This window comes from Cibotium barometz, chromosome 33 (assembly GCF_041138505.1).
Source record: "Cibotium barometz isolate CiBa-2024 chromosome 33, ASM4113850v1, whole genome shotgun sequence".
NCBI lineage: Eukaryota > Viridiplantae > Streptophyta > Polypodiopsida > Cyatheales > Cibotiaceae > Cibotium > Cibotium barometz.
Window position 1 is genome coordinate 10,426,191 of NC_141078.1, and position 12,574 is coordinate 10,438,764.

Here is a 12,574-nt window from a genome sequence, read left to right on the forward strand (position 1 = left end):
AGAGGGATTTGACTACAGGGAAAGATACTAGAAATCCTGAGAGGTTGGGGAGGAATCTTACAAAAAGGGTGTCGACAAAATCACAAGTTTCTGCAGCTCTTCTCGGTGGTTTGATGAATTGAAGTGATGGGCTAATGCGTGGGGGAGCTAGCTAGCTAGCTATGGCTAAAGGTTTTTTGCCTAATTTGATGGCTGGAGGAAGATCAAGCCCCTCCACCAGCTGGGGTTGCATAAAGTTAGTTGAAAAGAGCTTAAAAAAATAGATTAACTCCTAATTATGATTAGTAGAGTAATTAGCAAGGTAATTAGGCTCAAAAATCAGATGAATCCTAAGCTTGGCTCTGATACCATGTTAAAATGCGAGCAAGATGATGAGCTATGGTGGATCAAATACAAGAATCAACATGAGTAGCAAGTAATTAGAAGATGATTAAGATGAGATTAGTGCACAATTAACGAATAACTTAATAAAGGCATGGATACTCAAAAACCAGCAATTTATCATTAGGCTAATGCCTCAATTTATAGGTTTTACATCCACAAGATGCCAAGCATCTAATCCCACTGATTTCTTCTTGATTTGTGCCACCTCCCCTACATCTAGGGGCACCTTTTCCTAGAATCTTTCCACACCCTTATATTCACTCATGCTACCCTTGATTCTCTCATTAGTAAATTCTTCTCACCTTCTCACTACTACCCACTTAATTACAGACTCCCTTTTACAGTCTTTTGCTAAGGGCTTGTTCTTGCACACATCCATTCACTTGCATATTTCAACAGTAGCTATATAAAACTAGGAATAAATATCACACATCCGTGAGTTTTTATATCACAACCACCGATTCTGTGTAAGTTTGGTAATTGTAGGCTTGATAATAATTCTAAGTGTGTGCAAATCCGTGATTTTTTATCACAACCACGAATTCTGTGGAAATTTGCTAATTATAGACTTGATAATTCCAAGTGTGTGCAAATACATATTTTGAAAAAGTTAAAATAATTATTTAGGCACTTCAGGTCGAAAAGGCCAGGCAGTAGTAGTGATGACATTTTCCTTGAGATGATAGTGCATCTAACCAGCCACGAGGATCCTCCTACTCGAGAAGATTAGGGTTAGCTTGCATGGCTAGCATACAAAATAGTGTGTTTGCTTTGAAAAGGCTGAGTTATTTTAAATCATAGAGTACTGACAGGTGTGATGGTGGCAATGCCATATGTGAACTGTGTGCATGCACTCCATAGATATGCATATGAACCTACCACAAATAACATTAGGCATTTAATAATACATTCGAAGGGTGGAAACCCATACCCCTTCACATGTCACCTTTTCACCTTCATGTGCATAGAAGCACAACTACCATCATTATTGTATTTAAAAAAAACACTAATGAATAATATAGCAGCAATGGCGTTCAATCTCTCTCTCTCTCTCTCTCGTACGTGATTCATATCATTTCTCTGTGTGTGCCCTTTTAAATTCTGTTGAAGGCTTTTCCCTTTAACACTTGGCGACCACGATTACAATGGAAGGGTGAGGAAGTCTCAGACAAGCGGTTGATTTTCATGATGAAGGCGATGCTATCAATCAACTTTTGTGATGGCAAAGAATCCAAGTTCAATCTCGTCAGTTGGTGAATGGCTCGTGCATCTAGAGTTGACATAGCCGACAAGCTCATGCCGTCTCCTCATGGGAGCACGCTGTCGTGACGTGGGTGGTGTCACTGGGAAAGCGCGAGACTTCTGGCTGTGAGAGTATGTGGTTGAACTTCAAAGGGCACCACATTTATATAAACATCATCACAATAAAACCATGAGCAAAGAGAGCTCATAATCCCATAAACACCTTAAACCATAGCCAACAGGCTCACAGAAACCTGTCACCTTTACTATTCACAGGCTTCCTAAAAAGACATAGATGATCATGGTCTTCCACAGCAACATACTTCCAGATGACGTGAAAAGATAAGGACAATTGACACTGTGTAAGCCACCCTTAGGAGCTCCACAAACACAACCAATCTTTCTCTACTAAAATTTGTCCATGATTACTTCCAGCTCCCTGGACTACTCCACCTGCAGATTTAAGTGGAAAGCTGCTGCTAGTAACGGAATGCACATAAGGGATTCATCCACGCTCATCATGGCCCCAGCATTGTCAAACTCGCTGCAATAATTTGGTGCAGAAAAGATGGTCACCAGATGCCTCTCTGCAAAGAACTCATAGCCTTCCTCTACAACCTGATGTGCCCGGCAAATGAGAGCTAGGTCATGCTTTTGCAGGAACTCATTTACTCTATCAGTCCCAAAAGTGTAAGAGACCCCTCTGTCATTCTCACCCCAACCTGAGATGTCTTTGTCTGGATCAGACCATAGTAAATCACACAACAATCCCTGATCCGGAACATCTGTGGGACGTGGAATACTCTTTATTTGATTCAAACTACTCAAATCAGGAGAAAGCCCACCATGCATGCACAGAATCTTCTCATCAATGAGAGCTGCCCACGGGTAGGCAGTTAAAGCATTCAGTGAATGCCTTCCATAGCCTTACATTGAATCTCCTCTTGCATTCATCATAGAAACCATAGATTCGGTTGATTGAAGCACATTCATGGTTACCCCTCAGCAGAAAGAAGTTCTCTGGGTATTTGATTTTATAAGCAAGGAGGAGGCATATTGTATCAAGGCTTTGCTTGCCTCGATTAACATAATCTCCTAAAAATAGATAATTGGCCTGTGGCGAAAAACCACCATAATCAAAAGCCTCAATAGATCAGAGTATTGTCCATGAATGTCACCACAATCTTGATCGGGGCTTCGAGCTCTAGCAGGTTGGGCTGCTGCATGAAGATGGTCTTGGAGGTAGAGCAGAGCTGCCGGATCTCATTCTCTGAGAGCTGCACCTGCTTGCCGGGGCGGGAGCCTCCACTTCGAGTAGGCAAGCCCTGATGTCGTCCACGACGGCCGGGTCCCTGAAACGCTGCTCCCGCCTGGTTATTTCAGGATCCTGCCGGCAAATCAGGCCTCTCCACACCTTTTTCAGCTGAAAACACGTTTATTCCGTTTTGAAATTCCACACTGCCCTCATTTTTCTCCCATTTTTCTTGGATTGATAAGTATCACATTCTTTATGGCTCCTTTACACCATATCTTTGCTTAGGGGCTGTTCCCATGCATAACATCAAAAAGACTCATTTGGCCTCATTTAACATTTGCTATCCCCGCATTATTTTCACTGCCATCAATACTCATTTAGTCAGGACCATGGCCATGACCTTGACTAATCATACTGCCTTCATGCCCATGCATCTGAGTTCATATGGGATGGTCTGTGAGCTTCTTTCACTACATGGATGTGCCACAGCACGACATCCACCCCCTCTAAACCTGCACATCCTCCGGTATGTGCCACCAAGTTGCTATATAGGCTAATCTTCATTCAAATTTATACTGATTTGCCTTCATCTTTATCAAATTTTGGCACGTTATCTTCAGCTTTTTCATCCTCTGAACCCACATTCTCATCAAGGCTTTCCTGACTGGTTGAATTTCCTGTATTGATCATCCTGCTCATAAGAAGCCTATTTTCAAGGGTTGTTAAAACTCCATCTCCATTCTCTTTGCCAGCTAATGCAACTTGCACAAGTGTTGGTTTGGCATCCCCCTAGTTGAAATTCTCACAGCTTTTACTTTCATAAGATACAGTTTGATTGTTCTCAGAGCAGTCCACAACTGTGTTTCTAGATTCCCCATGCGTGTCGAGAATATCTGCAAAAGATAGCATTGCATCGTAGTATTGCCCATCTTGCATGGTTAAGCCAACATCATCCTCGTTCAAACCTTCTTCCCTCATCATAGCCATCACCTTCTCAGCATCATCCCCCCTGCCAGCTGCAGCATATATGTTTGCTAACATGACATAAGGTACAGTGTCCTCTGGATTCATATCGAAGAGGCGAAATGCAGCTCGTTCTCCTCGCACCACATTTACCTCCTTCCGGCATGCGCTCAGCAAGGTGGTCCATGACACAACACTCGGTTCAAGTGGCATATTAATAATCAACTCCTCTGCCTCAACCAGCCGGCCTGTCCTTCCAAAGAGGTCAATCATGCAGTTATAATGATCAACATTTGGCATGATCTCATGATCTTGTTTCATGGCATCAAAGCAACGGCAACCCTCTCTTAACAGACCGGCATGGCTACATGCAGAAAGTACACTAAGAAAGGTGATTGAAGTTGGCTTCATGTTGTCCAAGCGCATTTGCTCATAGAGTGAAAGTGATTGTTTACCCAATCCATTTTGACAATAAGCTGCAATGATTGCATTCCACGAGATTACATTCCGCTTGGGCATCCTATCAAACACCCTCTGAGCATCTTTGATGCTCCCACATTTGCTGTACATGTTTATGAGGGCAGTCCCTAAAACAATGTTAGATTCAGATGCATTGCAAATAATATATTTATGTAGCTGTTTGCCTTCAGATAGGGCTGCACAGTTGGCGCATGCCGAAATCATGCTGATGAGTGTCACATCATCACGCTCCGACATATTTTCATAAACTCTGCACGCATGTGAAAATCGGCCACATTTTCCATACAAGTTAACGAGGGCAGTCTGGATGACAATATCCTGCTCAAAGGCACTTCCCATGATGCAAGCGTGCATCTTCTTGCCTGTGGCTATGGCCACAGCACTGGCACATGCATCAAAAGTGCTTACAAATGTGACCTTATTAGGTAATGTGCCTTCTTGTAGCATTTGCCCAAAGACTTGGAGGGCATCCTGGCTCCTCCCATTTTGTGAATGTGATCCAATCAATGCATTCCAAGATACCACATTTCGCTTGTGCATCTTATAGAACATCTTACGTGCATCCACTAGACTGCCACATTTTCCATACATGTTGACAAGAGCAGTCTCGACAACAATGCTCCCTTCAAAACTGCAGCTCAAGATATGGGTATGTATTTGCTTACCTTTAGCTGGTGATCCATGGCCAGCACATGCATCAAGGGCACTAACAAAGGTGACCAGATCTGGCATCAATCCATGCAACATCATGAGATCAAACAGGAAAAGTGCATGACTACCTTTCCCACATTGAGCATATGTAGCAATCATAGCAGTCCAAGAGACGGAATCATGGTGAGACATGCTGTTAAATTCTCTTTGAGCATACTCTAGCTGCCCACAATTGCCATACATGGTGATAAGAGCCGTACCCACTGCAACATCCATTTTAAATTCACTGCCATACATGCAAGCATGCATCCACATGCCTGCTTTGAGGGTGGATTGGTGGGTAAGAGCGGTGAAGAGGCTAATGAAGATGAACTTGTGAGGCAAGAATCCTTGAAGCTGCATTTGCCCTACTAGGTGGAGGGCTTCAATGTGATGTCCATGCATAGCATGAGCTTTGATGGCGAAATTCCAAGCGAAGAGATCCAGCTGATGCATTCTGGCAAACAGGGAGTGCACCTCATCCAGGGCACCACAGCTGCCGTACATGTGCAAGAGAAGGTTGACCAGAAGCAGGCTTTGCTCGTGCCCATGTGTGATGATGTAGTCGTGGGCATGTCTGCCTTCCAGTAAAGCCTTCGCCTTCCACCGATGCCCTGTACTGCTTCAAATCACCATGAGCTTCTTTTCAAAGACTCTAACTGGTTGCATAGTTTATTCATGTATTACAAATGAGCATTCCATGTGTACATATAATGCCATCATATATGGCTTTCCTGAACAACGAGTAGAGCTTTAATCTCCATGTTCATACACTCAATTCTACAGCATTCTGCATTGGCATTCCTTTTATCCTTCTGATGTTTTGGGCTTTCTCTATGTCGAACCATTCATTCAGATTATCATTGCATACATTTAGCCCTGTTTTTCAAAGAGTTTCTTTCAGATATTCCGACAATTAGAGTACAAAGAAGTGTCCACCTTTCCGGCATTCATAAGTTCTTGAGCATTCTAACTGTTTTGCAACTTGTAGGGAAGACCTCAAGTCAATACAAGCTCCTCACCTTCTTCAGCTATCAAAAAGGTCGAGTGTCGTAAGCCCTTGAGACAAAGGGTTAGCTTCAAGTCGCTACAAGCTCCTCTCTATCCTTGGTTATTGGAATAGATGAGTGTCATAGGCCCTTGAAGTGGCAGGAATGGATCAAGTCATTGCAAGCTCCTCTCCTTCCTCAGCTGTCGAGAAGGATGAGTGTCACAAGCCCTTGTTGCCCATTCTACAGTCCTAAGAGAGAACTACAAGTCTATACAAGCTCCTTGTTACCCCCTTCTCTTGGGGTGAACAAGTGTCATAAGCCCTTGTAATCCTTCTTCTTCCCTAATCCACCTGGGTCAAATGGTACCAACAAATCATACAGGCTCTGCTGCCTGTACCCTTAAGGAATACCCTCTAGATCATAGGCCATCAAGGTTTTCTGCCTCATACATATGCTGAAATCATCACATACATAGTTCACGGGAATTTCACCACACTCTCACCCCAGCAATTTCACGTCGGATTCACCAAAAAGCTGTCGTGACGTGGGTGGTGTCGCTGGGAAAGCGCGAGACTTCTGGCTGTGAGAGTATGTGGTTGAACTTCAAAGGGCACCACATTTATATAAACATCATCACAATAAAACCATGAGCAAAGAGAGCTCATAATCCCATAAACACCTTAAACCATAGCCAACAGGCTCACAGAAACCTGTCACCTTTACTATTCACAGGCTTCCTAAAAAGACATAGATGATCATGGTCTTCCTCAGCAACATACTTCCAGATGACGTGAAAAGATAAGGACAATTGACACTATGTAAGCCACCCTTAGGAGCTCCACAAACACAACCAATCTTTCTCTACTAAAATTTGTCCATGATTACTTCCAACTCCCTGGACTACTCCACCTGCAGATTTAAGTGGAAAGCTGCTGCTAGTAATGGAATGCACATAAGGGATTCATCCACGCTCATCATGGCCCCAGCATTGTCAAACTCGCTGCAATAATTTGGTGCAGAAAAGATGGTCACCAGATGCCTCTCTGCAAAGAACTCATAGCCTTCCTCTACAACCTGATGTGCCCGGCAAATGAGAGCCAGGTCATGCTTCTGCAGGAACTCATTTACTCTATCAGTCCCAAAAGTGTAAGAGACCCCTCTGTCATTCTCACCCCAACCTGAGATGTCTTTGTCTGGATCAGACCATAGTAAATCGCACAACAATCCCTGATCCGGAACATCTGTGGGACGTGGAATACTCTTTATTTGATTCAAACTACTCAAATCAGGAGAAAGCTCACCATGCATGCACAGTATCTTCTCATCAATGAGAGCTGCCCACGGGTAGGCAGTTAAAGCATTCAGTGAATGCCTTCCACAGCCTTACATTGAATCGCCTCTTGCATTCATCATAGAAACCATAGATTCGGTTGATTGAAGCACATTCATGGTTACCCCTCAGCAGAAAGAAGTTCTCTGGGTATTTGATTTTATAAGCAAGGAGGAGGCATATTGTATCAAGGCTTTGCTTGCCTCGATCAACATAATCTCCTAAAAATAGATAATTGGCCTGTGGCGGAAAACCACCATAATCAAAAGCCTCAACAGATTAGAGTATTGTCCATGAATGTCACCACAATCTTGATCGGGGCTTCGAGCTCCAGCAGGTTGGGCTGCTGCATGAAGATGGTCTTGGAGGTAGAGCAGAGCTGCCGGATCTCATTCTCTGAGAGCTGCACCTGCTTGCCGGGGCGGGAGCCTCCACTTCGAGTAGGCGAGCCCTGATGTCGTCCACGACGGCCGGGTCCCTGAAACGCTGCTCCCGCCTGGTTATTTCAGGATCCTGCCGGCAAATCAGGCCTCTCCACACCTTTTTCAGCTGAAAACACGTTTATTCCGTTTTGAAATTCCACACTGCCCTCATTTTTCTCCCATTTTTCTTGGATTGATAAGTATCACATTCTTTATGGCTCCTTTACACCATATCTTTGCTTAGGGGCTGTTCCCATGCATAACATCAAAAAGACTCATTTGGCCTCATTTAACATTTGCTATCCCCGCATTATTTTCACTGCCATCAATACTCATTTAGTCAGGACCATGGCCATGACCTTGACTAATCATACTGCCTTCATGCCCATGCATCTGAGTTCATATGGGATGGTCTGTGAGCTTCTTTCACTACATGGATGTGCCACAGCACGACAACGCCTTCCTCTGACAGGTAGTTACGGCTGGATCCCTATCCCCACTGCACAACAATTTCAAGGGTGCTAGCAGCGGAAGTAGCACTTCTTGCGTCGGGCAGGGTCCCACACTCGGGGCCTCGCCCACGGATATCCGGACGACAAGAGACTAATCCATCGATTTTTCCAAAACCGAATCCAAAAAAACTTCCTTTACCCAGAAAACACGAGCGATTCCACTAGGATAACTTTTCCCTAACGTAGTCAAAAGCCTTAATTAACTGAGCTCATCTTACTGAACCCGTAAGTCCCATAGTCAGATCAAGGAAAAAGACTGTACTTGGATCATAGAGACCAACGCTTTTTTTCTCATTGAGAGGCATAGCCGTTGATTCTTTTCCATAGAACAATTTTTGTCTGGGATTTACTTCATCTATCGAACTAAACAGAAATTGGGTCTCGATTTACGGATCCATCAGTCCAGCCTAATCCCATCCAGTCCCATGGGTTAGCCAACCGCCCAACCACTGTAGTGATGGGATCCAATTAGGAATTTGGTTAGGTTTTATCCTGGGTCGATACGAAGAGAGATGAGCCGAGTGCATGGTACAACAACGATGCCAGAAGTGACCAGCCCCATCATCCAGCTAAGGTGGTATCAACGATTTTCTAGTCCGTCGCACACTGGAAAACTACTCTGGATGTGTTCTGTTTGCGATACCACAGGCTACCAGATGTTCTGAGATAGTAGTCACACCCATCTCATCTCGAATTCGGCAGTAGGATCTTGCTTCTACTGGGGTGACCATCTACGGATCTTCAGGGTGGATTGGTGGTAGGCAGTGTGTGGTCGAAGTCACTGTTTTATGAAACTCTGGAGACCGTTTTCTCGACCATGGCCGGCCGCAGCAGAAGCAGCACAAGCGCATTCCTCTAATCTAACATCTCTGGCATAGCCTGAAATCTGGAGTTAGAGATCCGAGTGGTAGTGGATCTGAGCCAAAGTCCAATGCCTGAAAAGTTGAGTTGGAAGGCCAAGCCTAGGTAGTCCGACATCCGATTTCAGGGGTCCACGATCTGATCCGGAGTCCGAGGGCCTGATTCGATTTGGAGGGCTGAGTCTAAAATGGAGAGATCCGAACTCCATAGAAGTCCGAAAATCAAAGGTTCTTTTGACTATCCATAATTAAGCATAAGCTTAGTTACTCATTTCCAAAATTGGGGAGAGGAGAAATAATTGAATAACAATGTTTACTAGCATGTCTCTTTTCTTGCCTCCATATTTGATATTGACTTGTATGGGCAGCTCAATTTCGTGCATTGCATGGACCTCGATATAGCACCAAGCTCTCCTTGTAATGTGCATGTCGAGTCTCGCATCGACGTGGTGCATTGTTTGTGTGAGGGCCCACATTCCTCATCATCATAATGGGGCAGAAGAGGAAGGAAAAAATAAATTGACATTTGCCTTGGGAAGGATCATAGAATCAAAGCATGCCCATATTTGTGTGAGCCTTTTCCTAAGGGGAAGGATTGTAGAAAATGGTGCATGGCCGAGCTTGTGGAGGAGTTATATAGCATCGTTAAATCTTTGAGGAGAGCAACATCATCATCTAGGAGAATGGAGAAAGCTAGGGGAAAATTAGAGCATTATTCATGTGCTTATGAGTGGCATCTTGATCATGAGGGGCATAGACGAAAGTTTTGTTCAAGCTTGAGGAGGATAGAGATTTTAAGACCAGTAGTGGAGGTGTTAGAGGAGGCATATGAGAGTGATTCTGACTCAGATGAGAGTGATGAGGATGTTGGCATTGTTCGTCATGATGTTGGGATGGATATGGTGGAGGTTGAGGGTGTATGGGAGAACCAGGAAGGTAAGAAATGCCAGGAGGAGTTCTCAGATGTCCCTAGCTTTGCATCAGATGGGTCCCAGGGTTTGACAGATGGTCAACAATGTTGTAACGATGTGCATAGAGTGCAGTCTCTTGTTATGACGGCACCACATAGATGTTGTGGTCATTCCCTGGCTGACGTTCTCATGGAGAGGAGGAGTGTGTGTGATTCATTTTCAGTGGAGTCGATAGTGCCACATGCTTCCATTTCAGATATGGTTGATGATAGCCAGGTTTCTTCTCATGTTTATGATGATAGTGTGATTATGGATGTTGCTCCTACATCTACATGTGTAGATGTTCTACATGCTCTAGATGATGTGATTCATGATGATCCTTTGGTAGGTGATGTGCTTCATGATGCTATTTCTCTCATGGTTCATGAGGATGATGTTTCTCACATGGATACTTTAGTTCTTGATGATGATCCTAAGGAGCTAGCTTTGGATAGCAATGTTGTAGATGTGCAGGCTCTCATTGAGTCTATTTTCCAGGCTGTAGATGCTCATGATCCGGATTAGGAGGTTCCATTGATTGGGCCTATGATGCATGTGTATGACGATCATATTGATGATATTCTAGGTTCATAGGACATGGATCTCCATGATATTCTCTTATATGATAATGGTGTTTGTCATGGTTCTCATATAGTGATTATGGAGTTCTTGGATTCTATTGCTCATCGTGATGATAATACGTTGATTCTTATTCTTGGTCACGATGTGCATGTTGAGCATAGGATGTTCCAGATGCAGATACTCTCATGATGATTCATGAAGGATGAAGATTCCCTTATGCTCTTGTATGTGATGATCATTCACATGATGGTGATCTCCATGATGTTATTATAGTCCATGCCAATTTTCATGGTGTTTCCATGTATGATGGGATCCATGTTGATGTATTTTTACATGTGATGGAGGGTTTATCCCATTCTTTTATGAGGCATGATGGGGCTGATTTGCCTATCCATGCCATGGTCTCTCATATTCAAGATGGTTTATATTATGGCATATGCTTATGGATGATGTGTGGCAACAAGAGAGCATGGATTTTCCTATGCTGTTATCATGAGGATATTATTCACCTATAGTTCTATTTGTTCATATTCTTTGATGTTGATGGTGCTTGGCCACACACATGGAGGATGGAGTAGATTTCTGCTATTTTTATGGATCATGCATTGAGCATGGATGATGTGTTGACTTGTGGTTCTCTTCATGATGGTGATGATACTTCTATGGATGGATTTTCATTGGTTGTTGGTGTGGATTTATGCTCACATTCATGTGATGAGCATATAGTTCTTCATGTTGATGTTTATGTGGATCATAGCTATGATGATCATTCCTTGACAATGCTCTAGATGATGTTCTATTGGAGGAGCATACTCTTGTTTCTCTATTGAGTATGGTGGATCATGGTAGTTCCATTGTGTTTTCCTTGATGGATGATCCGACCATCCATGAGTTCTTGATGTGGATGCTGAGATCCTATTTGGCATGGTTTTATGGTGATGATATTTCACCATGTGATTCGACACATTTTCATGGTGTTGTGCCACCTTGGGATGTTGGAGGATCTACATCTATATGTTTTTCTTAGAGGAGATAGGCTATTATTGGCCTATTTTACAGTTGTTGATGCGTCATGCTGATTCTTACGTTTCACTCCACATCTTTGGAGTATGGATCTTCTCATTGGTTCATGGTTCTATGCATTCATATTATATGATATAGCATGGTTTCACATGTACATGTTATGTGCACAACCTTCACATGACCCTGTCATGTTTTGTGGGTTCGAGTCTCAGATTCAAGATCCGTCCACTAAGTGCCCAGTGTTAGCCACCGAGTGCATGCAGCACTCCATAGATATGCATATGAACCTACCACAAATAACCTTAGGCTTTTAATAATGCATTCAAAGGGTGGCAACCCATACCCCTTCGCATCTCACCTGTAAGATTCCTCCTCAGCCGCCTGAATAATGAATAAGCTTTTACCTAAATCCCCTGTAATCATTCCGTATTTCAAAATACAAGAAAATATTGTTTTTTCTTATTTTTATCTAGAGAGAAGAAAGATTGTAGAAAGAGGTAATTTAATATTGAGAAATTTTTGGATATAAAAATTCTCCTAATATCAAAAATATATTTCCCTGAAATAGAAGTTCAAAATAAATTCTCCAAGGTGCATTGGGAATCAAATAAAAATGATATAAAGGACCTTAGCCTAAGGGTTTAGATTTTCAGAAATTTCTAGATTATGGTCTAATTAAGGTTCCTATGGGCCAATAGGATTAATCCAAGTGTTGGGATGGTGAGATAAATCCAATGAATAAAAGAAAATACCGAAAAGTAATTGCTCACATAAGATGAAGAGTGCACTGAGTACAAGGTTTTTAAGTTAAAAATTAAGAGATATTACTAAAAAAATGAGATATTTTGGAGGAATGATGAATTTTTGACACCCTGGTAAGGAGAGGGGA

At 42.9% G+C, this 12,574-nt stretch overlaps 1 pseudogene; it reads right to left on the reverse strand.

Moving 5' to 3' along the window:
- Positions 1-2,070: 2,070 nt before the first annotated feature.
- On the reverse strand, positions 2,071-3,571 carry LOC147619284 (serine/threonine-protein phosphatase PP1 isozyme 3 pseudogene; annotated as a pseudogene).
- Between the last annotated feature and the right edge of the window lie 9,003 nt (positions 3,572-12,574).